Here is a 26,285-nt window from a genome sequence, read left to right on the forward strand (position 1 = left end):
AGGTGACATAGGTGCGAACGCAGGAAGCTTGCAGCCCCTCGCTGCCTGCAGACACCGAGCAGCCACACTAGGAGGGCGGCCTAAGCCGTAGGCGAAATGTGCTCATTCGCTTTGGGGCGACGTCGAACTATAAATGAGGCTGTCACTAGCGTGAGCGTCGTGTAAAGTCGCAAAAGTCGGCTGCATGGGCGAGTGCCATGTTTGGGGAGCGTTTCGTAGTTTGCGCAGTGCAATGGAGACGTGGAAACTTGTTGTGGCCCAGTGTTTTGCAGTTGGACGACAAGAGTGGTACACAGTAGCAAAGAGCGAGGCACTGAGTTTGCATGAACAGTGGAGTGCAGAATGGGGCTCGAGATGTGCTTGTTACCTCAGGTGCTGTGTGATTGTCGACAAGGAGTGAAAACGGAGCAATTTGTGACCCCCCTTTCAATTTAAGACGTTAAAAACAGACGGAATTTGCATTCGTAATACCAGAGCATCGAAACTACTTGGAACTCTTGTGTATATGAACGTGTCCGCGCCTTTGTACTCTGGTCCCTTCAGCGCTACAAACCAACCAAGCATCGTGTCCGTGCACATCAGAGTCTCAAGGAATGGAGAATAGCGCAGTTTGGTCGCGGATGGGGGCGTAGCTCAGTTGGTAGAGCGTTCGCTTTGCATGTGAAAGGTCCCGGGTTCAAGCCCCGGCGCCTCCATGTTTTGTGGTCAGTGGATGCCAAGTGTTGATCGCGGCGAACCTAAAAGCACGCAAGATGTTGCAAAGCCAGCGTCACAGACTTGTATGATGCATACTGACGTAAGGAGAGCAAGATGTATGTGTGGGGACCGGCTGTCATCGAGTGCAGGTCTGTCTTAGGTATCACGGCTTAACGTCATTGAAGTCTAGAGAGTGGACAACACGTTCGTCTTACTCAGAGCGGTGTCCGAATTCTATTTTCGACGTGATGTGTGGCCAACTACGATTCAATACAGAATGCACGAAACCTGAAAGACACCCTCACAGATACATAGAGAGTAGTGTTTGTCTGCGGAATAATGGGAGTGCAAGCGTCTGTGACATTGATATTGCTGTATGTAGCACAATTTATCATGGAGGGGACGTGGCTCAGATGGTAGAGCGCTCGCGTAGCATGCGAGAGGTACTGGGATCGATACCCAGCGCCTCCAGAATTTTTAACACACCTACATGCGCACCTTGCCATGCAAGTGGAGTAATTCACAGCCAGCAGATGTGTCTAGGCAGATACAAGAGAACGATTAGCATCCACAATTGGCAAGCGTGCTGTTATTCGTGCGCAGGAAGCACCCTCCTCCAACTCCTACACTTAATTTACAAACAGTACAAGTGTTCCCATAACATTCTTAAGCCTACGTCGGAAAGATCTGCCTTACGCCGGGTTCACGTAAATCCCACTGCACATTCCTATTCTTTGCGTGCAGTCGGCTGCTACTGGTGTTGCTAGTTGTGACTTCTGATAACAGATACCGTAGCAATCAGTTCATGGAGTGATTTGTATGTTTTGCGATAGTCTGTCTCTGACAAGCAAGCACAGGTGACATAGGTGCGAACGCAGGAAGCTTGCAGCCCCTCGCTGCCTGCAGACACCGAGCAGCCACACTAGGAGGGCGGCCTAAGCCGTAGGCGAAATGTGCTCATTCGCTTTGGGGCGACGTCGAACTATAAATGAGGCTGTCACTAGCGTGAGCGTCGTGTAAAGTCGTAAAAGTCGGCTGCATGGGCGAGTGCCATGTTTGGGGAGCGTTTCGTAGTTTGCGCAGTGCAATGGAGACGTGGAAACTTGTTGTGGCCCAGTGTTTTGCAGTTGGACGACCAGAGTGGTACACAGTAGCAAAGAGCGAGGCACTGAGTTTGCATGAACAGTGGAGTGCAGAATGGGGCTCGAGATGTGCTTGTTACCTGAGGTGCTGTGTGATTGTCGACAAGGAGTGAAAACGGAGCAATTTGTGACCCCCCTTTCAATTTAAGACGTTAAAAACAGACGGAATTTGCATTCGTAATACCAGAGCATCGAAACTACTTGGAACTCTTGTGTATATGAACGTGTCCGCGCCTTTGTACTCTGGTCTCTTCAGCGCTACAAACCAACCAAGCATCGTGTCCGTGCACATCAGAGTCTCAAGGAATGGAGAATAGCGCAGTTTGGTCGCGGATGGGGGCGTAGCTCAGTTGGTAGAGCGTTCGCTTTGCATGTGAAAGGTCCCGGGTTCAAGCCCCGGCGCCTCCATGTTTTGTGGTCAGTGGATGCCAAGTGTTGATCGCGGCGAACCTAAAAGCACGCAAGATGTTGCAAAGCCAGCGTCACAGACTTGTATGATGCATACTGACGTAAGGAGAGCAAGATGTATGTGTGGGGACCGGCTGTCATCGAGTGCAGGTCTGTCTTAGGTATCACGGCTTAACGTCATTGAAGTCTAGAGAGTGGACAACACGTTCGTCTTACTCATAGCGGTGTCCGAATTCTATTTTCGACGTGATGCGTGCCACTTCCATTGTGGCCAACTACGATTCAATACAGAATGCACGAAACCTGAAAGACACCCTCACAGATACATAGAGAGTAGTATTTGTCTGCGGAATAATGGGAGTGCAAGCGTCTGTGACATTGATATTGCTGTATGTAGCACAATCTATCATGGAGGGGGCGTAGCTCAGATGGTAGAGCGCTCGCTTAGCATGCGAGAGGTACTGGGATCGATACCCAGCGCCTCCAGAATTTTTAACACCCCTACATGCGCACCTTGCCATGCAAGTGGAGTAATTCACAGCCAGCAGATGTGTCTAGGCAGATACAAGAGAACGATTAGCATCCACAATTGGCAAGCGTGCTGTTATTCGTGCGCAGGAAGCACCCTCCTCCAACTCCTACACTTAATTTACAAACAGTACAAGTGTTCCCATAACATTCTTAAGCCTACGTCGGAAAGATCTGCCTTACGCCGGGTTCACGTAAATCCCACTGCACATTCCTATTCTTTGCGTGCAGTCGGCTGCTACTGGTGTTGCTAGTTGTGACTTCTGATAACAGATGCCGTAGCAATCAGTTCATGGAGTGATTTGTATGTTTTGCGATAGTCTGTCTCTGACAAGCAAGCACAGGTGACATAGGTGCGAACGCAGGAAGCTTGCAGCCCCTCGCTGCCTGCAGACACCGAGCAGCCACACTAGGAGGGCGGCCTAAGCCGTAGGCGAAATGTGCTCATTCGCTTTGGGGCGACGTCGAACTATAAATGAGGCTGTCACTAGCGTGAGCGTCGTGTAAAGTCGTAAAAGTCGGCTGCATGGGCGAGTGCCATGTTTGGGGAGCGTTTCGTAGTTTGCGCAGTGCAATGGAGACGTGGAAACTTGTTGTGGCCCAGTGTTTTGCAGTTGGACGACAAGAGTGGTACACAGTAGCAAAGAGCGAGGCACTGAGTTTGCATGAACAGTGGAGTGCAGAATGGGGCTCGAGATGTGCTTGTTACCTCAGGTGCTGTGTGATTGTCGACAAGGAGTGAAAACGGAGCAATTTGTGACCCCCCTTTCAATTTAAGACGTTAAAAACAGACGGAATTTGCATTCGTAATACCAGAGCATCGAAACTACTTGGAACTCTTGTGTATATGAACGTGTCCGCGCCTTTGTACTCTGGTCCCTTCAGCGCTACAAACCAACCAAGCATCGTGTCCGTGCACATCAGAGTCTCAAGGAATGGAGAATAGCGCAGTTTGGTCGCGGATGGGGGCGTAGCTCAGTTGGTAGAGCGTTCGCTTTGCATGTGAAAGGTCCCGGGTTCAAGCCCCAGCGCCTCCATGTTTTGTGGTCAGTGGATGCCAAGTGTTGATCGCGGCGAACCTAAAAGCACGCAAGATGTTGCAAAGCCAGCGTCACAGACTTGTATGATGCATACTGACGTAAGGAGAGCAAGATGTATGTGTGGGGACCGGCTGTCATCGAGTGCAGGTCTGTCTTAGGTATCACGGCTTAACGTCATTGAAGTCTAGAGAATGGACAACACGTTCGTCTTACTCAGAGCGGTGTCCGAATTCTATTTTCGACGTGACGTGTGGCCAACTACGATTCAATACAGAATGCACGAAACCTGAAAGACACCCTCACAGATACATAGAGAGTAGTGTTTGTCTGCTGAATAATGGGAGTGCAAGCGTCTGTGACATTGATATTGCTGTATGTAGCACAATTTATCATGGAGGGGACGTGGCTCAGATGGTAGAGCGCTCGCGTAGCATGCGAGAGGTACTGGGATCGATACCCAGCGCCTCCAGAATTTTTAACACACCTACATGCGCACCTTGCCATGCAAGTGGAGTAATTCACAGCCAGCAGATGTGTCTAGGCAGATACAAGAGAACGATTAGCATCCACAATTGGCAAGCGTGCTGTTATTCGTGCGCAGGAAGCACCCTCCTCCAACTCCTACACTTAATTTACAAACAGTACAAGTGTTCCCATAACATTCTTAAGCCTACGTCGGAAAGATCTGCCTTACGCCGGGTTCACGTAAATCCCACTGCACATTCCTATTCTTTGCGTGCAGTCGGCTGCTACTGGTGTTGCTAGTTGTGACTTCTGATAACAGATGCCGTAGCAATCAGTTCATGGAGTGATTTGTATGTTTTGCGATAGTCTGTCTCTGACAAGCAAGCACAGGTGACATAGGTGCGAACGCAGGAAGCTTGCAGCCCCTCGCTGCCTGCAGACACCGAGCAGCCACACTAGGAGGGCGGCCTAAGCCGTAGGCGAAATGTGCTCATTCGCTTTGGGGCGACGTCGAACTATAAATGAGGCTGTCACTAGCGTGAGCGTCGTGTACAGTCGTAAAAGTCGGCTGCATGGGCGAGTGCCATGTTTGGGGAGCGTTTCGTAGTTTGCGCAGTGCAATGGAGACGTGGAAACTTGTTGTGGCCCAGTGTTTTGCAGTTGGACGACCAGAGTGGTACACAGTAGCAAAGAGCGAGGCACTGAGTTTGCATGAACAGTGGAGTGCAGAATGGGGCTCGAGATGTGCTTGTTACCTGAGGTGCTGTGTGATTGTCGACAAGGAGTGAAAACGGAGCAATTTGTGACCCCCCTTTCAATTTAAGACGTTAAAAACAGACGGAATTTGCATTCGTAATACCAGAGCATCGAAACTACTTGGAACTCTTGTGTATATGAACGTGTCCGCGCCTTTGTACTCTGGTCCCTTCAGCGCTACAAACCAACCAAGCATCGTGTCCGTGCACATCAGAGTCTCAAGGAATGGAGAATAGCGCAGTTTGGTCGCGGATGGGGGCGTAGCTCAGTTGGTAGAGCGTTCGCTTTGCATGTGAAAGGTCCCGGGTTCAAGCCCCGGCGCCTCCATGTTTTGTGGTCAGTGGATGCCAAGTGTTGATCGCGGCGAACCTAAAAGCACGCAAGATGTTGCAAAGCCAGCGTCACAGACTTGTATGATGCATACTGACGTAAGGAGAGCAAGATGTATGTATGGGGACCGGCTGTCATCGAGTGCAGGTCTGTCTTAGGTATCACGGCTTAACGTCATTGAAGTCTAGAGAGTGGACAACACGTTCGTCTTACTCAGAGCGGTGTCCGAATTCTATTTTCGACGTGATGCGTGGCCAACTACGATTCAATACAGAATGCACGAAACCTGAAAGACACCCTCACAGATACATAGAGAGTAGTGTTTGTCTGCGGAATAATGGGAGTGCAAGCGTCTGTGACATTGATATTTCTGCATGTAGAACAATTTATCACGGAGGGGGCGTAGCTCAGATGGTAGAGTGCTCCCTTAGCAAGCGAGAGGTACTGGGATCGATACCCAGCGCCTCCACAATTTTTAACACGCCTACATGCGCACCTTGCCATGCAAGTGGAGTAATTCACAGCCAGCAGATGTGTCTAGGCAGATACAAGAGAACGATTAGCATCCACAATTGGCAAGCGAGCTGTTATTCGTGCGCAGGAAGCACCCTCCTCCATCTCCTACACTTAATTTACAAACAGTACAAGTGTTCCCATAACATTCTTAAGCCTACGTCGGAAAGATCTGCCTTACGCCGGGTTCACGTAAATCCCACTGCACATTCCTATTCTTTGCGTGCAGTCGGCCGCTACTGGTGTTGCTAGTTGTGACTTCTGATAACAGATGCCGTAGCAATCAATTCATGGAGTGATTTGTAAGTTTTGCGATAGTCTATCTCTGACAAGCAAGCACAGGTGACATAGGTGCGAACGCAGGAAGCTTGCAGCCCCTCGCTGCCTGCAGACACCGAGCAACCACACTAGGAGGGCGGCCTAAGTCGTAGGCGAAATGTGCTCCTTCGCTTTGGGGCGACGTCGAACTATAAATGAGGCTGTCACTAGCGTGAGCGTTGCGTGAGCGTCGTGTAAAGTCGTAAAACTCGGCTGCATGGGCGAGTGCCATGTTTGGGGAGCGTTTCGTAGTTTGCGCAGTGCAATGGAGACGTGGAAACTTGTTGTGGCCCAGTGTTTTGCAGTTGGACGACAAGAGTGGTACACAGTAGCAAAGAGCGAGGCACTGAGTTTGCATGAACAGTGGAGTGCAGAATGGGGCTCGAGATGTGCTTGTTACCTCAGGTGCTGTGTGATTGTCGACAAGGAGTGAAAACGGAGCAATTTGTGACCCCCCTTTCAATTTAAGACGTTAAAAACAGACGGAATTTGCATTCGTAATACCAGAGCATCGAAACTACTTGGAACTCTTGTGTATATGAACGTGTCCGCGCCTTTGTACTCTGGTCCCTTCAGCGCTACAAACCAACCAAGCATCGTGTCCGTGCACATCAGAGACTCAAGGAATGGAGAATAGCGCAGTTTGGTCGCGGATGGGGGCGTAGCTCAGTTGGTAGAGCGTTCGCTTTGCATGTGAAAGGTCCCGGGTTGAAGCCCCGGCGCCTCCATGTTTTGTGGTCAGTGGATGCCAAGTGTTGATCGCGGCGAACCTAAAAGCACGCAAGATGTTGCAAACCCAGCGTCACAGACTTGTATGATGCATACTGACGTAAGGAGAGCAAGATGTATGTGTGGGGACCGGCTGTCATCGAGTGCAGGTCTGTCTTAGGTATCACGGCTTAACGTCATTGAAGTCTAGAGAGTGGACAACACGTTCGTCTTACTCAGAGCGGTGTCCGAATTCTATTTTCGACTTGATGCGTGCCACTTCCATTGTGGCCAACTACGATTCAATACAGAATGCACGAAACCTGAAAGACACCCTCACAGATACATAGAGAGTAGTGTTTGTCTGCGGAATAATGGGAGTGCAAGCGTCTGTGACATTGATATTTCTGCATGTAGAACAATTTATCACGGAGGGGGCGTAGCTCAGATGGTAGAGTGCTCCCTTAGCAAGCGAGAGGTACTGGGATCGATACCCAGCGCCTCCACAATTTTTAACACGCCTACATGCGCACCTTGCCATGCAAGTGGAGTAATTCACAGCCAGCAGATGTGTCTAGGCAGATACAAGAGAACGATTAGCATCCACAATTGGCAAGCGAGCTGTTATTCGTGCGCAGGAAGCACCCTCCTCCATCTCCTACACTTAATTTACAAACAGTACAAGTGTTCCCATAACATTCTTAAGCCTACGTCGGAAAGATCTGCCTTACGCCGGGTTCACGTAAATCCCACTGCACATTCCTATTCTTTGCGTGCAGTCGGCCGCTAATGGTGTTGCTAGTTGTGACTTCTGATAACAGATGCCGTAGCAATCAATTCATGGAGTGATTTGTAAGTTTTGCGATAGTCTATCTCTGACAAGCAAGCACAGGTGACATAGGTGCGAACGCAGGAAGCTTGCAGCCCCTCGCTGCCTGCAGACACCGAGCAACCACACTAGGAGGGCGGCCTAAGTCGTAGGCGAAATGTGCTCCTTCGCTTTGGGGCGACGTCGAACTATAAATGAGGCTGTCACTAGCGTGAGCGTTGCGTGAGCGTCGTGTAAAGTCGTAAAACTCGGCTGCATGGGCGAGTGCCATGTTTGGGGAGCGTTTCGTAGTTTGCGCAGTGCAATGGAGACGTGGAAACTTGTTGTGGCCCAGTGTTTTGCAGTTGGACGACAAGAGTGGTACACAGTAGCAAAGAGCGAGGCACTGAGTTTGCATGAACAGTGGAGTGCAGAATGGGGCTCGAGATGTGCTTGTTACCTCAGGTGCTGTGTGATTGTCGACAAGGAGTGAAAACGGAGCAATTTGTGACCCCCCTTTCAATTTAAGACGTTAAAAACAGACGGAATTTGCATTCGTAATACCAGAGCATCGAAACTACTTGGAACTCTTGTGTATATGAACGTGTCCGCGCCTTTGTACTCTGGTCCCTTCAGCGCTACAAACCAACCAAGCATCGTGTCCGTGCACATCAGAGACTCAAGGAATGGAGAATAGCGCAGTTTGGTCGCGGATGGGGGCGTAGCTCAGTTGGTAGAGCGTTCGCTTTGCATGTGAAAGGTCCCGGGTTGAAGCCCCGGCGCCTCCATGTTTTGTGGTCAGTGGATGCCAAGTGTTGATCGCGGCGAACCTAAAAGCACGCAAGATGTTGCAAACCCAGCGTCACAGACTTGTATGATGCATACTGACGTAAGGAGAGCAAGATGTATGTGTGGGGACCGGCTGTCATCGAGTGCAGGTCTGTCTTAGGTATCACGGCTTAACGTCATTGAAGTCTAGAGAGTGGACAACACGTTCGTCTTACTCAGAGCGGTGTCCGAATTCTATTTTCGACTTGATGCGTGCCACTTCCATTGTGGCCAACTACGATTCAATACAGAATGCACGAAACCTGAAAGACACCCTCACAGATACATAGAGAGTAGTGTTTGTCTGCGGAATAATGGGAGTGCAAGCGTCTGTGACATTGATATGGCTGTATGTAGCACAATTTATCATGGGGGGGGCGTAGTTCAGATGGTAGAGTGCTCGCTTAGCATGCGAGAGGTACTGGCATCGATACCCAGCGCCTCCAGAATTTTTAACACGCCTACATGCGCACCTTGCCATGAAAGTGGAGTAATTCACAGCCAGCAGATGTGTCTAGGCAGATACAAGAGAACGATTAGCATCCACAATTGGCAAGCGAGCTGTTATTCGTGCGCAGGAAGCACCCTCCTCCAACTCCTACACTTAATTTACAAACAGTACAAGTGTTCCCATAACATTCTTAAGCCTACGTCGGAAAGATCTGCCTTACGCCGGGTTCACGTAAATCCCACTGCACATTCCTATTCTTTGCGTGCAGTCGGCTGCTACTGGTGTTGCTAGTTGTGACTTCTGATAACAGATGCCGTAGCAATCAATTCATGGAGTGATTTGTATGTTTTGCGATAGTCTATCTCTGACAAGCAAGCACAGGTGACATAGGTGCGAACGCAGGAAGCTTGCAGCCCCTCGCTGCCTGCAGACACCGAGCAGCCACACTAGGAGGGCGGCCTAAGCCGTAGGCGAAATGTGCTCATTCGCTTTGGGGCGACGTCGAACTATAAATGAGGCTGTCACTAGCGTGAGCGTTGCGTGAGCGTCGTATAAAGTCGTAAAACTCGGCTGCATGGGCGAGTGCCATGTTTGGGGAGCGTTTCGTAGTTTGCGCAGTGCAATGGAGACGTGGAAACTTGTTGTGGCCCAGTGTTTTGCAGTCGGACGACAAGAGTGGTACACAGTAGCAAAGAGCGAGGCACTGAGTTTGCATGAACAGTGGAGTGCAGAATGGGGCTCGAGATGTGCTTGTTACCTGAGGTGCTGTGTGATTGTCGACAAGGAGTGAAAACGGAGCAATTTGTGACCTCCCTTTCAATTTAAGACGTTAAAAACAGACGGAATTTGCATTCGTAATACCAGAGCATCGAAACTACTTGGAACTCTTGTGTATATGAACGTGTCCGCGCCTTTGTACTCTGGTCCCTTCAGCGCTACAAACCAACCAAGCATCGTGTCCGTGCACATCAGAGTCTCAAGGAATGGAGAATAGCGCAGTTTGGTCGCGGATGGGGGCGAAGTTCAGTTGGTAGAGCGTTCGCTTTGCATGTGAAAGGTCCCGGGTTCAAGCCCCGGCGCCTCCATGTTTTGTGGTCAGTGGATGCCAAGTGTTGATCGCGGCGAACCTAAAAGCACGCAAGATGTTGCAAAGCCAGCGTCACAGACTTGTATGATGCATACTGACGTAAGGAGAGCAAGATGTATGTGTGGGGACCGGCTGTCATCGAGTGCAGGTCTGTCTTAGGTATCACGGCTTAACGTCATTGAAGTCTAGAGTGTGGACAACACGTTCGTCTTACTCAGAGCGGTGTCCGAATTCTATTTTCGACGTGATGCGTGCCACTTCCATTGTGGCCAACTACGATTCAATACAGAATGCACGAAACCTGAAAGACACCCTCACAGATACATAGAGAGTAGTGTTTGTCTGCGGAATAATGGGAGTGCAAGCGTCTGTGACATTGATATTGCTGTATGTAGCACAATTTGTCATGGAGGGGGCGTAGCTCAGATGGTAGAGCGCTCGCTTAGCATGCGAGAGGTACTGGGATCGATACCCAGCGCCTCCAGAATTTTTAACACACCTACATGCGCACCTTGCCATGCTAGTGGAGTAATTCACAGCCAGCAGATGTGTCTAGGCGGATACAAGAGAACGATTAGCATCTACATTTGGCAAGCGTGCTGTTATTCGTGCGCAGGAAGCACCCTCCTCCAACTCCTACACTTAATTTACAAACAGTACAAGTGTTCCCATAAGATTCTTAAGCCTACGTCGGAAAGATCTGCCTTACGCCGGGTTCACGTAAATCCCACTGCACATTCCTATTCTTTGCGTGCAGTCGGCTGCTACTGGTGTTGCTAGTTGTGACTTCTGATAACAGATGCCGTAGCAATCAATTCATGGAGTGATTTGTATGTTTTGCGATAGTCTATCTCTGACAAGCAAGCACAGGTGACATAGGTGCGAACGCAGGAAGCTTGCAGCCCCTCGCTGCCTGCAGACACCGAGCAGCCACACTAGGAGGGCGGCCTAAGCCGTAGGCGAAATGTGCTCATTCGCTTTGGGGCGACGTCGAACTATAAATGAGGCTGTCACTAGCGTGAGCGTCGTGTAAAGTCGTAAAACTCGGCTGCATGGGCGAGTGCCATGTTTGGGGAGCGTTTCGTAGTTTGCGCAGTGCAATGGAGACGGAAACTTGTTGTGGCCCAGTGTTTTGCAGTTGGACGACAAGAGTGGTACACAGTAGCAAAGAGCGAGGCACTGAGTTTGCATGAACAGTGGAGTGCAGAATGGGGCTCGAGATGTGCTTGTTACCTCAGGTGCTGTGTGATTGTCGACAAGGAGTGAAAACGGAGCAATTTGTGACCCCCCTTTCAATTTAAGACGTTAAAAACAGACGGAATTTGCATTCGTAATACCAGAGCATCGAAACTACTTGGAACTCTTGTGTATATGAACGTGTCCGCGCCTTTGTACTCTGGTCCCTTCAGCGCTACAAACCAACCAAACATCGTGTCCGTGCACATCAGAGTCTCAAGGAGTGGAGAATAGCGCAGTTTGATCCCGAATCGGGGTGTAGCTCAGTTGGTAGAGCGTTCGCTTTGCATGTGAAAGGTCCCGGGTTCAAGCCCCGGCGCCTCCATGTTTTGTGGTCAGTGGATGCCAAGTGTTGATCGCGGCGAACCTAAAAGCACGCAAGATGTTGCAAAGCCAGCGTCACAGACTTGTATGATGCATACTGACGTAAGGAGAGCAAGATGTATGTGTGGGGACCGGCTGTCATCGAGTGCAGGTCTGTCTTAGGTATCACGGCTTAACGTCATTGAAGTCTAGAGAGTGGACAACACGTTCGTCTTACTCAGAGCGGTGTCCGAATTCTATTTTCGACGTGATGCGTGCCACTTCCATTGTGGCCAACTACGATTCAATACAGAATGCACGAAACCTGAAAGACACCCTCACAGATACATAGAGAGTAGTGTTTGTCTGCGGAATAATGGGAGTGCAAGCGTCTGTGACATTGATATTGCTGTATGTAGCACAATTTGTCATGGAGGGGGCGTAGCTCAGATGGTAGAGCGCTCGCTTAGCATGCGAGAGGTACTGGGATCGATACCGAGCGCCTCCAGAATTTTTAACACACCTACATGCGCACCTTGCCATGCTAGTGGAGTAATTCACAGCCAGCAGATGTGTCTAGGCAGATACAAGAGAATGATTAGCATCTACAATTGGCAAGCGTGCTGTTATTCGTGCGCAGGAAGCACCCTCCTCCAACTCCTACACTTAATTTACAAACAGTACAAGTGTTCCCATAAGATTCTGAAGCCTACGTCGAAAAGATCTGCCTTACGCCGGGTTCACGTAAATCCCACTGCACATTCCTATTCTTTGCGTGCAGTCGGCTGCTACTGGTGTTGCTAGTTGTGACTTCTGATAACAGATGCCGTAGCAATCAATTCATGGAGTGATTTGTATGTTTTGCGATAGTCTGTCTCTGACAAGCAAGCACAGGTGACATAGGTGCGAACGCAGGAAGCTTGCAGCCCCTCGCTGCCTGCAGACACCGAGCAGCCACACTAGGAGGGCGGCCTAAGCCGTAGGCGAAATGTGCTCATTCGCTTTGGGGCGACGTCGAACTATAAATGAGGCTGTCACTAGCGTGAGCGTTGCGTGAGCGTCGTGTAAAGTCGTAAAACTCGGCTGCATGGGCGAGTGCCATGTTTGGGGAGCGTTTCGTAGTTTGCGCAGTGCAATGGAGACGTGGAAACTTGTTGTGGCCCAGTGTTTTGCAGTTGGACGACAAGAGTGGTACACAGTAGCAAAGAGCGAGGCACTGAGTTTGCATGAACAGTGGAGTGCAGAATGGGGCTCGAGATGTGCTTGTTACCTCAGGTGCTGTGTGATTGTCGACAAGGAGTGAAAACGGAGCAATTTGTGACCCCCCTTTCAATTTAAGACGTTAAAAACAGACGGAATTTGCATTCGTAATACCAGAGCATCGAAACTACTTGGAACTCTTGTGTATATGAACGTGTCCGCGCCTTTGTACTCTGGTCCCTTCAGCGCTACAAACCAACCAAGCATCGTGTCCGCGCACATCAGAGACTCAAGGAATGGAGAATAGCGCAGTTTGGTCGCGGATGGGGGCGTAGCTCAGTTGGTAGAGCGTTCGCTTTGCATGTGAAAGGTCCCGGGTTGAAGCCCCGGCGCCTCCATGTTTTGTGGTCAGTGGATGCCAAGTGTTGATCGCGGCGAACCTAAAAGCACGCAAGATGTTGCAAAGCCAGCGTCACAGACTTGTATGATGCATACTGACGTAAGGAGAGCAAGATGTATGTGTGGGGACCGGCTGTCATCGAGTGCAGGTCTGTCTTAGGTATCACGGCTTAACGTCATTGAAGTCTAGAGAATGGACAACACGTTCGTCTTACTCAGAGCGGTGTCCGAATTCTATTTTCGACGTGATGCGTGCCACTTCCATTGTGGCCAACTACGATTCAATACAGAATGCACGAAACATGAAAGACACCCTCACAGATACATAGAGAGTAGTGTTTGTCTGCGGAATAATGGGAGTGCAAGCGTCTGTGACATTGATATTGCTGTATGTAGCACAATTTGTCATGGAGGGGGCGTAGCTCAGATGGTAGAGCGCTCGCTTAGCATGCGAGAGGTACTGGGATCGATACCCAGCGCCTCCAGAATTTTTAACACACCTACATGCGCACCTTGCCGTGCTAGTGGAGTAATTCACAGCCAGCAGATGTGTCTAGGCAGATGCAAGAGAACGATTAGCATCTACATTTGGCAAGCGTGCTGTTATTCGTGCGCAGGAAGCACCCTCCTCCAACTCCTACACTTAATTTACAAACAGTACAAGTGTTCCCATAAGATTCTTAAGCCTACGTCGGAAAGATCTGCCTTACGCCGGGTTCACGTAAATCCCACTGCACATTCCTATTCTTTGCGTGCAGTCGGCTGCTACTGGTGTTGCTAGTTGTGACTTCTGATAACAGATGCCGTAGCAATCAATTCATGGAGTGATTTGTATGTTTTGCGATAGTCTATCTCTGACAAGCAAGCACAGGTGACATAGGTGCGAACGCAGGAAGCTTGCAGCCCCTCGCTGCCTGCAGACACCGAGCAGCCACACTAGGAGGGCGGCCTAAGCCGTAGGCGAAATGTGCTCATTCGCTTTGGGGCGACGTCGAACTATAAATGAGGCTGTCACTAGCGTGAGCGTCGTGTAAAGTCGTAGAAGTCGGCTGCATGGGCGAGTGCCATGTTTGGGGAGCGTTTCGTAGTTTGCGCAGTGCAATGGAGACGTGGAAACTTGTTGTGGCCCAGTGTTTTGCAGTTGGACGACAAGAGTGGTACACAGTAGCAAAGAGCGAGGCACTGAGTTTGCATGAACAGTGGAGTGCAGAATGGGGCTCGAGATGTGCTTGTTACCTCAGGTGCTGTGTGATTGTCGACAAGGAGTGAAAACGGAGCAATTTGTGACCCCCCTTTCAATTTAAGACGTTAAAAACAGTCGGAATTTGCATTCGTAATACCAGAGCATCGAAACTACTTGGAACTCTTGTGTATATGAACGTGTCCGCGCCTTTGCACTCTGGTCCCTTCAGCGCTACAAACCAACCAAGCATCGTGTCCGTGCACATCAGAGTCTCAAGGAATGGAGAATAGCGCAGTTTGGTCGCGAATCGGGGCGTAGCTCATTTGGTAGAGCGTTCGCTTTGCATGTGAAAGGTTCCGGGTTCAAGCCCCGGCGCCTCCATGTTTTGTGGTCAGTGGATGCCAAGTGTTGATCGCGGCGAACCTAAAAGCACGCAAGATGTTGCAAAGCCAGCGTCACAGACTTGTATGATGCATACTGACGTAAGGAGAGCAAGATGTATGTGTGGGGACCGGCTGTCATCGAGTGCAGGTCTGTCTTAGGTATCACGGCTTAACGTCATTGAAGTCTAGAGAGTGGACAACACGTTCGTCTTACTCAGAGCGGTGTCCGAATTCTATTTTCGACGTGATGCGTGCCACTTCCATTGTGGCCAACTACGATTCAATACAGAATGCACGAAACCTGAAAGACACCCTCACAGATACATAGAGAGTAGTGTTTGTCTGCGGAATAATGGGAGTGCAAGCGTCTGTGACATTGATATTGCTGTATGTAGCACAATTTATCATGGAGTGGGCGTAGCTCAGATGGTAGAGCGCTCGCTTAGCATGCGAGAGGTACTGGGATCGATACCCAGCGCCTCCAGAATTTTTAACACACCTACATGCGCACCTTGCCATGCAAGTGGAGTAATTCACAGCCAGCAGATGTGTCTAGGCAGATACAAGAGAACGATTAGCATCCACAATTGGCAAACGTGCTGTTATTCGTGCGCAGGAAGCACCCTCCTCCAACTCCTACACTTAATTTACAAACAGTACAAGTGTTCCCATAAGATTCTTAAGCCTACGTCGGAAAGATCTGCCTTACGCCGGGTTCACGTAAATCCCACTGCACATTCCTATTCTTTGCGTGCAGTCGGCTGCTACTGGTGTTGCTAGTTGTGACTTCTGATAACAGATGCCGTAGCAATCAATTCATGGAGTGATTTGTATGTTTTGCGATAGTCTATCTCTGACAAGCAAGCACAGGTGACATAGGTGCGAACGCAGGAAGCTTGCAGCCCCTCGCGGCCTGCAGACACCGAGCAGCCACACTAGGAGGGCGGCCTAAGCCGTAGGCGAAATGTGCTCATTCGCTTTGGGGCGACGTCGAACTATAAATGAGGCTGTCACTAGCGTGAGCGTTGCGTGAGCGTCGTGTAAAGTCGTAAAACTCGGCTGCATGGGCGAGTGCCATGTTTGGGGAGCGTTTCGTAGTTTGCGCAGTGCAATGGAGACGTGGAAACTTGTTGTGGCCCAGTGTTTTGCAGTTGGACGACAAGAGTGGTACACAGTAGCAAAGAGCGAGGCACTGAGTTTGCATGAACAGTGGAGTGCAGAATGGGGCTCGAGATGTGCTTGTTACCTCAGGTGCTGTGTGATTGTCGACAAGGAGTGAAAACGGAGCAATTTGTGACCCCCCTTTCAATTTAAGACGTTAAAAACAGACGGAATTTGCATTCGTAATACCAGAGCATCGAAACTACTTGGAACTCTTGTGTATATGAACGTGTCCGCGCCTTTGCACTCTGGTCCCTTCAGCGCTACAAACCAACCAAGCATCGTGTCCGTGCACATCAGAGTCTCAAGGAATGGAGAATAGCGCAGTTTGGTCGCGAATCGGGGCGTAGCTCATTTGGTAGAGCGTTCGCTTTGCATGTGAAAGGTTCCGGGTTCAAGCCCCGGCGCCTCCATGTTTTGTGGTCAGTGGATGCCAAGTGTTGATCGCGGCGAACCTAAAAGCACGCAAGATGTTGCAAAGCCAGCGTCACAGACTTGTATGATGCATACTGACGTAAGGAGAGCAAGATGTATGTGTGGGGACCGGCTGTCATCGAGTGCAGGTCTGTCTTAGGTATCACGGCTTAACGTCATTGAAGTCTAGAGAGTGGACAACACGTTCGTCTTACTCAGAGCGGTGTCCGAATTCTATTTTCGACGTGATGCGTGCCACTTCCATTGTGGCCAACTACGATTCAATACAGAATGCACGAAACCTGAAAGACACCCTCACAGATACATAGAGAGTAGTGTTTGTCTGCGGAATAATGGGAGTGCAAGCGTCTGTGACATTGATATTGCTGTAATTAGCACAATTTGTCATGGAGGGGGCGTAGCTCAGATGGTAGAGCGCTCGCTTAGCATGCGAGAGGTACTGGGATCGATACCCAGCGCCTCCAGAATTTTTAACACACCTACATGCGCACCTTGCCATGCAAGTGGAGTAATTCACAGCCAGCAGATGTGTCTAGGCAGATACAAGAGAACGATTAGCATCCACAATTGGCAAGCGTGATGTTATTCGTGCGCAGGAAGCACCCTCCTCCAACTCCTACACTTAATTTACAAACAGTACAAGTGTTCCCATAAGATTCTTAAGCCTACGTCGGAAAGATCTGCCTTACGCCGGGTTCACGTAAATCCCACTGCACATTCCTATTCTTTGCGTGCAGTCGGCTGCTACTGGTGTTGCTAGTTGTGACTTCTGATAACAGATGCCGTAGCAATCAATTCATGGAGTGATTTGTATGTTTTGCGATAGTCTGTCTCTGACAAGCAAGCACAGGTGACATAGGTGCGAACGCAGGAAGCTTGCAGCCCCTCGCTGCCTGCAGACACCGAGCAGCCACACTAGGAGGGCGGCCTAAGCCGTAGGCGAAATGTGCTCATTCGCTTTGGGGCGACGTCGAACTATAAATGAGGCTGTCACTAGCGTGAGCGTCGTGTAAAGTCGTAAAAGTCGGCTGCATGGGCGAGTGCCATGTTTGGGGAGCGTTTCGTAGTTTGCGCAGTGCAATGGAGACGTGGAAACTTGTTGTGGCCCAGTGTTTTGCAGTTGGACGACAAGAGTGGTACACAGTAGCAAAGAGCGAGGCACTGAGTTTGCATGAACAGTGGAGTGCAGAATGGGGCTCGAGATGTGCTTGTTACCTCAGGTGCTGTGTGATTGTCGACAAGGAGTGAAAACGGAGCAATTTGTGATCCCCCTTTCAATTTAAGACGTTAAAAACAGACGGAATTTGCATTCGTAATACCAGAGCATCGAAACTACTTGGAACTCTTGTGTATATGAACGTGTCCGCGCCTTTGTACTCTGGTCCCTTCAGCGCTACAAACCAACCAAGCATCGTGTCCGTGCACATCAGAGTCTCAAGGAATGGAGAATAGCGCAGTTTGGTCGCGGATGGGGGCGTAGCTCAGTTGGTAGAGCGTTCGCTTTGCATGTGAAAGGTCCCGGGTTCAAGCCCCGGCGCCTCCATGTTTTGTGGTCAGTGGATGCCAAGTGTTGATCGCGGCGAACCTAAAAGCACGCAAGATGTTGCAAAGCCAGCGTCACAGACTTGTATGATGCATACTGACGTAAGGAGAGCAAGATGTATGTGTGGGGACCGGCTGTCATCGAGTGCAGGTCTGTCTTAGGTATCACGGCTTAACGTCATTGAAGTCTAGAGAGTGGACAACACGTTCGTCTTACTCAGAGCGGTATCCGAATTCTATTTTCGACGTGATGCGTGCCACTTCCATTGTGGCCAACTACGATTCAATACAGAATGCACGAAACATGAAAGACACCCTCACAGATACATAGAGAGTAGTGTTTGTCTGCGGAATAATGGGAGTGCAAGCGTCTGCGACATTGATATTCCTGTATGTAGCACATTTTGTCATGGAGGGTGCGTAGCTCAGATGGTAGAGCGCTCGCTTAGCATGCGAGAGGTACTGGGATCGATACCCAGCGCCTCCAGAATTTTTAACACACCTACATGCGCACCTTGCCATGCAAGTGGAGTAATTCACAGCCAGCAGATGTGTCTAGGCAGATACAAGAGAACGATTAGCATCCACAATTGGCAAGCGTGATGTTATTCGTGCGCAGGAAGCACCCTCCTCCAACTCCTACACTTAATTTACAAACAGTACAAGTGTTCCCATAAGATTCTTAAGCCTACGTCGGAAAGATCTGCCTTACGCCGGGTTCACGTAAATCCCACTGCACATTCCTATTCTTTGCGTGCAGTCGGCTGCTACTGGTGTTGCTAGTTGTGACTTCTGATAACAGATGCCGTAGCAATCAATTCATGGAGTGATTTGTATGTTTTGCGATAGTCTGTCTCTGACAAGCAAGCACAGGTGACATAGGTGCGAACGCAGGAAGCTTGCAGCCCCTCGCTGCCTGCAGACACCGAGCAGCCACACTAGGAGGGCGGCCTAAGCCGTAGGCGAAATGTGCTCATTCGCTTTGGGGCGACGTCGAACTATAAATGAGGCTGTCACTAGCGTGAGCGTCGTGTAAAGTCGTAAAACTCGGCTGCATGGGCGAGTGCCATGTTTGGGGAGCGTTTTGTAGTTTGCGCAGTGCAATGGAGACGTGGAAACTTGTTGTGGCCCAGTGTTTTGCAGTTGGACGACAAGAGTGGTACACAGTAGCAAAGAGCGAGGCACTGAGTTTGCATGAACAGTGGAGTGCAGAATGGGGCTCGAGATGTGCTTGTTACCTCAGGTGCTGTGTGATTGTCGACAAGGAGTGAAAACGGAGCAATTTGTGACCCCCCTTTCAATTTAAGACGTTAAAAACAGACGGAATTTGCATTCGTAATACCAGAGCATCGAAACTACTTGGAACTCTTGTGTATATGAACGTGTCCGCGCCTTTGTACTCTGGTCCCTTCAGCGCTACAAACCAACCAAGCATCGTGTCCGTGCACATCAGAGTCTCAAGGAATGGAGAATAGCGCAGTTTGGTCGCGGATGGGGGCGTAGCTCAGTTTTTAGAGCGTTCGCTTTGCATGTGAAAGCTCCCGGGTTCAAGCCCCGGCGCCTCCATGTTTTGTGGTCAGTGGATGCCAAGTGTTGATCGCGGCGAACCTAAAAGCACGCAAGATGTTGCAAAGCCAGCGTCACAGACTTGTATGATGCATACTGACGTAAGGAGAGCAAGATGTATGTGTGGGGACCGGCTGTCATCGAGTGCAGGTCTGTCTTAGGTATCACGGCTTAACGTCATTGAAGTCTAGAGAGTGGACAACACGTTCCTCTTACTCAGAGCGGTGTCCGAATTCTATTTTCGACGTGATGCGTGCCACTTCCATTGTGGAGAACTACGATTCAATACAGAATGCACGAAACCTGAAAGACACCCTCACAGATACATAGAGAGTAGTGTTTGTCTGCGGAATAATGGGAGTGCAAGCGCCTGTGACATTGATATTGCTGTATGTAGCACAATTTGTCATGGAGGGGGCGTAGCTCAGATGGTAGAGCGCTCGCTTAGCATGCGAGAGGTACTGGGATCGATACCCAGCGCCTCCAGAATTTTTAACACACCTACATGCTCACCTTGCCATGCAAGTGGAGTAATTCACAGCCAGCAGATGTGTCTAGGCAGTTACAAGAAAACGATTAGCATCCACAATTGGCAAGCGTGATGTTATTCGTGCGCAGGAAGCACCCTCCTCCAACTCCTACACTTAATTTACAAACAGTACAAGTGTTCCCATAAGATTCTTAAGCCTACGTCGGAAAGATCTGCCTTACGCCGGGTTCACGTAAATCCCACTGCACATTCCTATTCTTTGCGTGCAGTCGCCTGCTACTGGTGTTGCTAGTTGTGACGTCTGATAACAGATGCCGTAGCAATCAATTCATGGAGTGATTTGTATGTTTTGCGATAGTCTATCTCTGACAAGCAAGCACAGGTGACATAGGTGCGAACGCAGGAAGCTTGCAGCCCCTCGCTGCCTGCAGACACCGAGCAGCCACACTAGGAGGGCGGCCTAAGCCGTAGGCGAAATGTGCTCATTCGCTTTGGGGCGACGTCGAACTATAAATGAGGCTGTCACTAGCGTGAGCGTCGTGTAAAGTCGTAAAAGTCGGCTGCATAGGCGAGTGCCATGTTTGGGGAGCGTTTCGTAGTTTGCGCAGTGCAACGGAGACGTGGAAACTTGTTGTGGCCCAGTGTTTTGCAGTTGGACGACAAGAGTGGTACACAGTAGCAAAGAGCGAGGCACTGAGTTTGCATGAACAGTGGAGTGCAGAATGGGGCTCGAGATGTGCTTGTTACCTCAGGTGCTGTGTGATTGTCGACAAGGAGTGAAAACGGAGCAATTTGTGACCCCCCTTTCAATTTAAGACGTTAAAAACAGACGGAATTTGCATTCGTAATACCAGGGCATCGAAACTACTTGGAACTCTTGTGTATATGAACGTGTCCGCGCCTTTGTACTCTGGTCCCTTCAGCGCTACAAACCAACCAAGCATCGTGTCCGTGCACACCAGAGTCTCAAGGAATGGAGAATAGCGCAGTTTGGTCGCGGATGGGGGCGTAGCTCAGTTGGTAGAGCGTTCGCTTTGCATGTGAAAGGTCCCGGGTTCAAGCCCCGGCGCCTCCATGTTTTGTGGTCAGTGGATGCCAAGTGTTGATCGCGGCGAACCTAAAAGCACGCAAGATGTTGCAAAGCCAGCGTCACAGACTTGTATGGTGCATACTGACGTAAGGAGAGCAAGATGTATGTGTGGGGACCGGCTGTCATCGAGTGCAGGTCTGTCTTAGGTATCACGGCTTAACGTCATTGAAGTCTAGAGAATGGACAACACGTTCGTCTTACTCAGAGCGGTGTCCGAATTCTATTTTCGACGTGATGCGTGCCACTTCCATTGTGGCCAACTACGATTCAATACAGAATGCACGAAACATGAAAGACACCCTCACAGATACATAGAGAGTAGTGTTTGTCTGCGGAATAATGGGAGTGCAAGCGTCTGTGACATTGATATTGCTGTATGTAGCACAATTTGTCATGGAGGGCGCGTAGCTCAGATGGTAGAGCGCTCGCTTAGCATGCGAGAGGTACTGGGATCGATACCCAGCGCCTCCAGAATTTTTAACACACCTACATGCGCACCTTGCCATGCAAGTGGAGTAATTCACAGCCAGCAGATGTGTCTAGGCAGATACAAGAGAACGATTAGCATCCACAATTGGCAATCGTGATGTTATTCGTGCGCAGGAAGCACCCTCCTCCAACTCCTACACTTAATTTACAAACAGTACAAGTGTTCCCATAAGATTCTTAAGCCTACGTCGGAAAGATCTGCCTTACGCCGGGTTCACGTAAATCCCACTGCACATTCCTATTCTTTGCGTGCAGTCGGCTGCTACTGGTGTTGCTAGTTGTGACTTCTGATAACAGATGCCGTAGCAATCAATTCATGGAGTGATTTGTATGTTTTGCGATAGTCTGTCTCTGACAAGCAAGCACAGGTGACATAGGTGCGAACGCAGGAAGCTTGCAGCCCCTCGCTGCCTGCAGACACCGAGCAGCCACACTAGGAGGGCGGCCTAAGCCGTAGGCGAAATGTGCTCATTCGCTTTGGGGCGACGTCGAACTATAAATGAGGCTGTCACTAGCGTGAGCGTCGTGTAAAGTCGTAAAAGTAGGCTGCATGGGCGAGTGCCATGTTTGGGGAGCGTTTCGTAGTTTGCGCAGTGCAATGGAGACGTGGAAACTTGTTGTGGCCCAGTGTTTTGCAGTTGGACGACAAGAGTGGTACACAGTAGCAAAGAGCGAGGCACTGAGTTTGCATGAACAGTGGAGTGCAGAATGGGGCTCGAGATGTGCTTGTTACCTCAGGTGCTGTGTGATTGTCGACAAGGAGTGAAAACGGAGCAATTTGTGACCCCCCTTTCAATTTAAGACGTTAAAAACAGACGGAATTTGCATTCGTAATACCAGAGCATCGAAACTACTTGGAACTCTTGTGTATATGAACGTGTCCGCGCCTTTGTACTCTGGTCCCTTCAGCGCTACAAACCAACCAAGCATCGTGTCCGTGCACATCGGAGTCTCAAGGAATGGAGAATAGCGCAGTTTGGTCGCGAATCGGGGCGTAGCTCAGTTGGTAGAGCGTTTGCTTTGCATGTGGAAGGTCCCGGGTTCAAGCCCCGGCGCCTCCATGTTTTGTGGTCAGTGGATGCCAAGTGTTGATCGCGGCGAACCTAAAAGCACGCAAGATGTTGCAAAGCCAGCGTCACAGACTTGTATGATGCATACTGACGTAAGGAGAGCAAGATGTATGTGTGGGGACCGGCTGTCATCGAGTGCAGGTCTGTCTTAGGTATCACGGCTTAACGTCATTGAAGTCTAGAGAATGGACAACACGTTCGTCTTACTCAGAGCGGTGTCCGAATTCTATTTTCGACGTGATGCGTGCCACTTCCATTGTGGCCAACTACGATTCAATACAGAATGCACGAAACATGAAAGACACCCTCACAGATACATAGAGAGTAGTGTTTGTCTGCGGAATAATGGGAGTGCAAGCGTCTGTGACATTGATATTGCTGTATGTAGCACAATTTGTCATGGAGGGGGCGTAGCTCAGATGGTAGAGCGCTCGCTTAGCATGCGAGAGGTACTGGGATCGATACCCAGCGCCTCCAGAATTTTTAACACACCTACATGCGCACCTTGCCATGCAAGTGGAGTAATTCACAGCCAGCAGATGTGTCTAGGCAGATACAAGAGAACGATTAGCATCCACAATTGGCAAGCGTGATGTTATTCGTGCGCAGGAAGCACCCTCCTCCAACTCCTACACTTAATTTACAAACAGTACAAGTGTTCCCATAAGATTCTTAAGCCTACGTCGGAAAGATCTGCCTTACGCCGGGTTCACGTAAATCCCACTGCACATTCCTATTCTTTGCGTGCAGTCGGCTGCTACTGGTGTTGCTAGTTGTGACGTCTGATAACAGATGCCGTAGCAATCAATTCATGGAGTGATTTGTATGTTTTGCGATAGTCTGTCTCTGACAAGCAAGCACAGGTGACATAGGTGCGAACGCAGGAAGCTTGCAGCCCCTCGCTGCCTGCAGACACCGAGCAGCCACACTAGGAGGGCGGCCTAAGCCGTAGGCGAAATGTGCTCATTCGCTTTGGGGCGACGTCGAACTATAAATGAGGCTGTCACTAGCGTGAGCGTCGTGTAAAGTCGTAAAAGTCGGCTGCATGGGCGAGTGCCATGTTTGGGGAGCGTTTCGTAGTTTGCGCAGTGCAATGGAGACGTGGAAACTTGTTGTGGCCCAGTGTTTTGCAGTTGGACGACAAGAGTGGTACACAGTAGCAAAGAGCGAGGCACTGAGTTTGCATGAACAGTGGAGTGCAGAATGGGGCTCGAGATGTGCTTGTTACCTCAGGTGCTGTGTGATTGTCGACAAGGAGTGAAAACGGAGCAATTTGTGACCCCCCTTTCAATTTAAGACGTTAAAATCAGACGGAATTTGCATTCGTAATACCAGAGCATCGAAACTACTTGGAACTCTTGTGTATATGAACGTGTCCGCGCCTTTGTACTCTGGTCCCTTCAGCGCTACAAACCAACCAAGCATCGTGTCCGTGCACATCGGAGTCTCAAGGAATGGAGAATAGCGCAGTTTGTTCGCGAATCGGGGCGTAGCTCATTTGGTAGAGCGTTCGCTTTGCATGTGAAAGGTCCCGGGTTCAAGCCCCGGCGCCTCCATGTTTTGTGGTCAGTGGATGCCAAGTGTTGATCGCGGCGAACCTAAAAGCACGCAAGATGTTGCAAAGCCAGCGTCACAGACTTGTATGATGCATACTGACGTAAGGAGAGCAAGATGTATGTGTGGGGACCGGCTGTCATCGAGTGCAGGTCTGTCTTAGGTATCACGGCTTAACGTCATTGAAGTCTAGAGAATGGACAACACGTTCGTCTTACTCAGAGCGGTGTCCGAATTCTATTTTCGACGTGATGCGTGCCACTTCCATTGTGGCCAACTACGATTCAATACAGAATGCACGAAACCTGAAAGACACCCTCACAGATACATAGAGAGTAGTGTTTGTCTGCGGTATAATGGGAGTGCAAGCGTCTGTGACATTGATATTGCTGTATGTAGCACAATTCGACATGGAGGGGGCGTAGCTCAGATGGTAGAGCGCTCGCTTAGCATGCGAGAGGTACTGGGATCGATACCCAGCGCCTCCAGAATTTTTAACACACCTACATGCGCACCTTGCCATGCAAGTGTAGTAATTCACAGCCAGCAGATGTGTCTAGGCAGATACAAGAGAACGATTAGCATCCACAATTGGCAAGCGTGCTGTTATTCGTGCGCAGGAAGCACCCTCCTCCAACTCCTACACTTAATTTACAAACAGTACAAGTGTTCCCATAAGATTCTTAAGCCTACGTCGGAAAGATCTGCCTTACGCCGGGTTCACGTAAATCCCACTGCACATTCCTATTCTTTGCGTGCAGTCGGCTGCTACTGGTGTTGCTAGTTGTGACTTCTGATAACAGATGCCGTAGCAATCAATTCATGGAATGATTTGTATGTTTTGCGATAGTCTGTCTCTGACAAGCAAGCACAGGTGACATAGGTGCGAACGCAGGAAGCTTGCAGCCCCTCGCTGCCTGCAGACACCGAGCAGCCACACTATGAGGGCGGCCTAAGCCCTAGGCGAAATGTGCTCATTCGCTTTGGGGCGACGTCGAACTATAAATGAGGCTGTCACTAGCGTGAGCGTTGCGTGAGCGTCGTGTAAAGTCGTAAAACTCGGCTGCATGGGCGAGTGCCATGTTTGGGGAGCGTTTCGTAGTTCGCGCAGTGCAATGGAGACGTGGAAACTTGTTGTGGCCCAGTGTTTTGCAGTTGGACGACAAGAGTGGTACACAGTAGCAAAGAGCGAGGCACTGAGTTTGCATGAACAGTGGAGTGCAGAATGGGGCTCGAGATGTGCTTGTTACCTCAGGTGCTGTGTGATTGTCGACAAGGAGTGAAAACGGAGCAATTTGTGACCCCCTTTCAATTTAAGACGTTAAAAACAGACGGAATTTGCATTCGTAATACCAGAGCATCGAAACTACTTGGAACTCTTGTGTATATGAACGTGTCCGCGCCTTTGTACTCTGGTCCCTTCAGCGCTACAAACCAACCAAGCATCGTGTCCGTGCACATCAGAGTCTCAAGGAATGGAGAATAGCGCAGTTTGGTCGCGGATGGGGGCGTAGCTCAGTTGGTAGAGCGTTCGCTTTGCATGTGAAAGGTCCCGGGTTCAAGCCCGGCGCCTCCATGTTTTGTGGTCAGTGGATGCCAAGTGTTGATCGCGGCGAACCTAAAAGCACGCAAGATGTTGCAAAGCCAGCGTCACAGACTTGTATGATGCATACTGACGTAAGGAGAGCAAGATGTATGTGTGGGGACCGGCTGTCATCGAGTGCAGGTCTGTCTTAGGTATCACGGCTTAACGTCATTGAAGTCTAGAGAGTGGACAACACGTTCGTCTTACTCAGAGCGGTGTCCGAATTCTATTTTCGACGTGATGCGTGCCACTTCCATTGTGGCCAACTACGATTCAATACAGAATGCACGAAACATGAAAGACACCCTCACAGATACATAGAGAGTAGTGTTTGTCTGCGGAATAATGGGAGTGCAAGCGTCTGTGACATTGGTATTGCTGTATGTAGCACAATTTGTCATGGAGGGGGCGTAGCTCAGATGGTAGAGCGCTCGCTTAGCATGCGAGAGGTACTCGGATCGATACCCAGCGCCTCCAGAATTTTTAACACACCTACATGCGCACCTTGCCATGCAAGTGGA

General features: G+C 49.9%; 28 non-coding genes across 28 annotated transcripts; all 28 read left to right on the forward strand.

Moving 5' to 3' along the window:
- Positions 1–622: 622 nt before the first annotated feature.
- Positions 623–695, forward strand: Trnaa-ugc (transfer RNA alanine (anticodon UGC)). Its single transcript has one exon. It is a non-coding gene; the product is annotated as a tRNA-Ala (tRNA).
- A 399-nt stretch (positions 696–1,094) lies between these two features.
- Positions 1,095–1,167, forward strand: Trnaa-agc (transfer RNA alanine (anticodon AGC)). Its single transcript has one exon. It is a non-coding gene; the product is annotated as a tRNA-Ala (tRNA).
- A 1,006-nt stretch (positions 1,168–2,173) lies between these two features.
- On the forward strand, positions 2,174–2,246 carry Trnaa-ugc (transfer RNA alanine (anticodon UGC)). The gene has a single exon. It is a non-coding gene; the product is annotated as a tRNA-Ala (tRNA).
- A 413-nt stretch (positions 2,247–2,659) lies between these two features.
- Positions 2,660–2,732, forward strand: Trnaa-agc (transfer RNA alanine (anticodon AGC)). The gene has a single exon. It is a non-coding gene; the product is annotated as a tRNA-Ala (tRNA).
- Positions 2,733–3,738: 1,006 nt separating this feature from the next.
- On the forward strand, positions 3,739–3,811 carry Trnaa-ugc (transfer RNA alanine (anticodon UGC)). The gene has a single exon. It is a non-coding gene; the product is annotated as a tRNA-Ala (tRNA).
- Positions 3,812–4,210: 399 nt separating this feature from the next.
- On the forward strand, positions 4,211–4,283 carry Trnaa-agc (transfer RNA alanine (anticodon AGC)). Its single transcript has one exon. It is a non-coding gene; the product is annotated as a tRNA-Ala (tRNA).
- A 1,006-nt stretch (positions 4,284–5,289) lies between these two features.
- Positions 5,290–5,362, forward strand: Trnaa-ugc (transfer RNA alanine (anticodon UGC)). Its single transcript has one exon. It is a non-coding gene; the product is annotated as a tRNA-Ala (tRNA).
- A 399-nt stretch (positions 5,363–5,761) lies between these two features.
- On the forward strand, positions 5,762–5,834 carry Trnaa-agc (transfer RNA alanine (anticodon AGC)). The gene has a single exon. It is a non-coding gene; the product is annotated as a tRNA-Ala (tRNA).
- Positions 5,835–6,851: 1,017 nt separating this feature from the next.
- Trnaa-ugc (transfer RNA alanine (anticodon UGC)) lies at positions 6,852–6,924 on the forward strand. The gene has a single exon. It is a non-coding gene; the product is annotated as a tRNA-Ala (tRNA).
- Positions 6,925–7,337: 413 nt separating this feature from the next.
- Positions 7,338–7,410, forward strand: Trnaa-agc (transfer RNA alanine (anticodon AGC)). The gene has a single exon. It is a non-coding gene; the product is annotated as a tRNA-Ala (tRNA).
- A 1,017-nt stretch (positions 7,411–8,427) lies between these two features.
- On the forward strand, positions 8,428–8,500 carry Trnaa-ugc (transfer RNA alanine (anticodon UGC)). The gene has a single exon. It is a non-coding gene; the product is annotated as a tRNA-Ala (tRNA).
- A 1,503-nt stretch (positions 8,501–10,003) lies between these two features.
- Positions 10,004–10,076, forward strand: Trnaa-ugc (transfer RNA alanine (anticodon UGC)). Its single transcript has one exon. It is a non-coding gene; the product is annotated as a tRNA-Ala (tRNA).
- Positions 10,077–10,489: 413 nt separating this feature from the next.
- Trnaa-agc (transfer RNA alanine (anticodon AGC)) lies at positions 10,490–10,562 on the forward strand. Its single transcript has one exon. It is a non-coding gene; the product is annotated as a tRNA-Ala (tRNA).
- Positions 10,563–12,052: 1,490 nt separating this feature from the next.
- Trnaa-agc (transfer RNA alanine (anticodon AGC)) lies at positions 12,053–12,125 on the forward strand. Its single transcript has one exon. It is a non-coding gene; the product is annotated as a tRNA-Ala (tRNA).
- A 1,017-nt stretch (positions 12,126–13,142) lies between these two features.
- Trnaa-ugc (transfer RNA alanine (anticodon UGC)) lies at positions 13,143–13,215 on the forward strand. The gene has a single exon. It is a non-coding gene; the product is annotated as a tRNA-Ala (tRNA).
- Positions 13,216–13,628: 413 nt separating this feature from the next.
- On the forward strand, positions 13,629–13,701 carry Trnaa-agc (transfer RNA alanine (anticodon AGC)). The gene has a single exon. It is a non-coding gene; the product is annotated as a tRNA-Ala (tRNA).
- Positions 13,702–15,190: 1,489 nt separating this feature from the next.
- Trnaa-agc (transfer RNA alanine (anticodon AGC)) lies at positions 15,191–15,266 on the forward strand. The gene has a single exon. It is a non-coding gene; the product is annotated as a tRNA-Ala (tRNA).
- A 1,503-nt stretch (positions 15,267–16,769) lies between these two features.
- On the forward strand, positions 16,770–16,842 carry Trnaa-agc (transfer RNA alanine (anticodon AGC)). Its single transcript has one exon. It is a non-coding gene; the product is annotated as a tRNA-Ala (tRNA).
- A 1,006-nt stretch (positions 16,843–17,848) lies between these two features.
- Positions 17,849–17,921, forward strand: Trnaa-ugc (transfer RNA alanine (anticodon UGC)). The gene has a single exon. It is a non-coding gene; the product is annotated as a tRNA-Ala (tRNA).
- A 410-nt stretch (positions 17,922–18,331) lies between these two features.
- Trnaa-agc (transfer RNA alanine (anticodon AGC)) lies at positions 18,332–18,407 on the forward strand. Its single transcript has one exon. It is a non-coding gene; the product is annotated as a tRNA-Ala (tRNA).
- A 1,006-nt stretch (positions 18,408–19,413) lies between these two features.
- Trnaa-ugc (transfer RNA alanine (anticodon UGC)) lies at positions 19,414–19,486 on the forward strand. Its single transcript has one exon. It is a non-coding gene; the product is annotated as a tRNA-Ala (tRNA).
- Positions 19,487–19,899: 413 nt separating this feature from the next.
- Positions 19,900–19,972, forward strand: Trnaa-agc (transfer RNA alanine (anticodon AGC)). The gene has a single exon. It is a non-coding gene; the product is annotated as a tRNA-Ala (tRNA).
- A 1,006-nt stretch (positions 19,973–20,978) lies between these two features.
- Positions 20,979–21,051, forward strand: Trnaa-ugc (transfer RNA alanine (anticodon UGC)). The gene has a single exon. It is a non-coding gene; the product is annotated as a tRNA-Ala (tRNA).
- Positions 21,052–21,461: 410 nt separating this feature from the next.
- Positions 21,462–21,537, forward strand: Trnaa-agc (transfer RNA alanine (anticodon AGC)). Its single transcript has one exon. It is a non-coding gene; the product is annotated as a tRNA-Ala (tRNA).
- A 1,492-nt stretch (positions 21,538–23,029) lies between these two features.
- Trnaa-agc (transfer RNA alanine (anticodon AGC)) lies at positions 23,030–23,102 on the forward strand. The gene has a single exon. It is a non-coding gene; the product is annotated as a tRNA-Ala (tRNA).
- Positions 23,103–24,594: 1,492 nt separating this feature from the next.
- On the forward strand, positions 24,595–24,667 carry Trnaa-agc (transfer RNA alanine (anticodon AGC)). The gene has a single exon. It is a non-coding gene; the product is annotated as a tRNA-Ala (tRNA).
- A 1,016-nt stretch (positions 24,668–25,683) lies between these two features.
- Positions 25,684–25,755, forward strand: Trnaa-ugc (transfer RNA alanine (anticodon UGC)). The gene has a single exon. It is a non-coding gene; the product is annotated as a tRNA-Ala (tRNA).
- A 413-nt stretch (positions 25,756–26,168) lies between these two features.
- On the forward strand, positions 26,169–26,241 carry Trnaa-agc (transfer RNA alanine (anticodon AGC)). Its single transcript has one exon. It is a non-coding gene; the product is annotated as a tRNA-Ala (tRNA).
- The last annotated feature ends 44 nt before the right edge of the window (positions 26,242–26,285 follow it).

This window comes from Schistocerca gregaria, chromosome 6 (assembly GCF_023897955.1).
Source record: "Schistocerca gregaria isolate iqSchGreg1 chromosome 6, iqSchGreg1.2, whole genome shotgun sequence".
NCBI lineage: Eukaryota > Metazoa > Arthropoda > Insecta > Orthoptera > Acrididae > Schistocerca > Schistocerca gregaria.